Source organism: Opisthorchis viverrini (genome assembly GCF_000715545.1).
Source record: "Opisthorchis viverrini unplaced genomic scaffold opera_v5_365, whole genome shotgun sequence".
Lineage (NCBI taxonomy): Eukaryota > Metazoa > Platyhelminthes > Trematoda > Opisthorchiida > Opisthorchiidae > Opisthorchis > Opisthorchis viverrini.
In genome coordinates, this window is record NW_008752028.1 from 423,032 (window position 1) to 425,947 (window position 2,916).

Consider the following 2,916-nt stretch of genomic DNA (forward strand, 5'->3'; position numbering starts at 1 on the left):
CTCTTCCACTGAAGTTGGTCCCATTTTAACTTGTTCAGGAAAGGTGAGCATTTCTGAGAAGTCTGCGCGGCAGAAATCACGAAAACACGTTTGTGGTTCGGGATTTCTGGCCCGATAGCGGATGAAATCGAAGGTCAGAACAAAGTGGTCGCTATGTCTCAGTGGATCGGTAATCGTTACCTGATCAACCAAGGGTCCTCCGTTTGTGACGACCAAATCCAGGATGGATGTTAGTCGGCCTGCGTGGTATCTGGTGGGTGCAGCGACATGTTGAGTCCAAGCGCTCTGTTGAACGACTGCAATCAGCGCCGCTGCAAAACGTCCGCCTCATTCGACACGCCGGAGCACCGTTCAGGAGACCTTTGGTGCGTTGGAGTCACTTACTAGCAGGAGATGCATGAAGTGGTAGTGGAAAGAGCGTTTCTCAAGGGTTTGTATGAGGAATTGGTCATCTTCAGGGGGACTGGAGGGGCTACAGTAGACCACACCGAGGAGGAGATAATAGGACCCGCGCAGCGGGATTTGGACACAATGCATCGCAAAAAGGTGCAGAAAAGTTATCAGAGAGTAATATCGGGATTGGTAGGGTCACATGTAAGGACAGAACAACCCTACCAGACCCCCTCGTTCTGAGTCAGCACAACAATGGAATAACCGTCCATCGAGATCTCCACGTCAGATACATCTGGTGTGAGCCAGGTCTGTGTGGCAGCGATTATGGTCGGTTTTTCATGGCAAGCTGACTGTTTAATATCCCCGAGTTTGTTGAAAAGGCTGAGACAATTTGTGGACAGGCATTTCTACACTGTCTATGCTTCCTGAGAAGCCAAAAGTTGAGTGACTGGGGAGGTTAGCAGACCTAATGGTAGTGCGGGGGATTTGAGTCCAAGGCTCCAAAGGAGCCTCTGAAGCCCCTGTCGTCGTGGGTTCCGGGGATGCTTTTCGCCTGCATGGTTTTTTCGCCCCGTGGGAGCCCCGTTCACTCGGGCCTTTTATCATTCGAGAACGGAGATTTTCGCCGTGGGCGAAAGTTTCGACCATTGCTGCTTGTAGCTCCTTCAGCACCGCCTTTTTGGCGAACATATTTGCTGTTGGTCAAAGATTTGCGGCAAACTTTTGCCTTTCTGGATTCTTGGGTGCTTTGGCGCGGTTTGACCGGAAAATGTCTGTGTGAGGCCCTGAGCTCTGGGTGAAGGCACCAAGAAGTAATGCATTTTGTGGTGCTCACATGGGGCTCGTTTTTGCGCAGGACTGCACCTTGAAGCCGGCCAACAATTTTCTAATCTGCCGAATCTTATGTGGCTTGTTTGGCTGAGGTCGCCTTTCTTTCGTGTTTATGTGACAACCCGATCCGCCGGCGGTCGGCGTGGCCAACTGGATGTACGAGGGATTTTCCGTTTGGCTGTAGTCACGTTTGTGGCTTTGACTGTCGGGTTCCTGGGCGACGGATTTGTCCACAAGCAGAGACCGCTTTTGACAGAGTGGAGCTAGAGGTTGGCTTCGCTGATTGTCCCCGCACATCTGACTCAGGCTGTGGATTTAGTGAGGAGTTCATGGCTGCACCTTTGTCGTCTCTTACGGAAATAAGCCTTGATAGCTCCAGGTTCTTTGGGCGCTGCTTGCATGTGGGGTTTGCCTCCTCCAGAGCATCACTGCCTTTGGTGGACGAGGGGTTCGCGGTGGACGAATAAAAACTGCTGTCCGGAGACGCGGTTGGTTGCGTCGGCACGCTTTCGGGAGCACAAGAGGCTATCACCACAGTCGGCTCGGCCAGGATTTTGGGATCGGCTAAACTGGCGCCAAGCGTTAGCCTGTTTTGTGCGTCTACATTTGATGTGCTGTGCTTTCACGCCCCCAGAAACCGACCTTCAGATAGAGGCCTGATCATTATGTAGGTTTTTCGAATGCTGCCAGCCCGCTCCAAGACCTACTGTATGGCAGATGGGGAGAAAAGGATGACCAGAAGCACAACTGTTCGCTTGTTTCCCTTTTGGCGCAACCATTCTGCGTGAAGCGACTGATGATAAGGCTTAGTGAGGACACTACTAAGGAACGACTGTGCCAGCTTTTTTGGCGTGATTTTTCCGGAGAATGGCCCCCAGATTATCAATCTGCCCTTCTTTAAGCGCCTGTCCACCTGAGACGCTGTGGTGGTCTTTATTGCGGCGTCAGAGAAGTGTATGAATTTCCTCGTACCTAGCGGACCCTGGACGGATAGCGCGAGATACCCGTTCAGCAAAAAAGGTTCTTTATTAACTTTAATCTACGTTGCTGCATTCTGTGCTTGAGTCCTCTAGTGCTTTGAAAAGAAGCTCAAGTTTTGCGTCGAGTTTCCCGATCAAAGCGGATTCTGTAATGAGGATTGGGGTTCGTTATGGGGGCTCTCTTGTTGGCCGCGGTATGCAATGCACCCTCAATGTAGAGGCAGCTGGCGCAGACAAACCGGTCAGGAGAGTTAGCTAATCGGCTTATCTGGTCATCTCGTAAACCCGTATATTTGGAGTGCCACCAGGCTTCGCAGGTGTGGCATTGCATATCACGTTTCACATTCGATAGGCAGCCACTTCGCCCACGTTCGTTCTGCTCTATTGATAGCTGCAGAGAGCAATCGGTATAAATCGCTGTCATGGTTAAGACTGGATGCAAAATAGCTTGTGAACGCAAAATGAATGGGGTTATTTCTTAGAAGTTATGTAATAGTTATAAAATTCAGCGATGACGCGTGTGTACGCTGTGAATGGATTTAAAAGCGAAAAGACTTCCACAAATTTGCAAGAGGGAAAAACTAAACCGATTTCTAACATACCGCCCACTCAAACATGGATGTTTCTGGGTGAAGGTAAGAGTATTGATCACCAATCATCGAGTCGCTGCTGTCAGCCCCGATGAGCAAGTAGTCAACATCTAGAGAATATA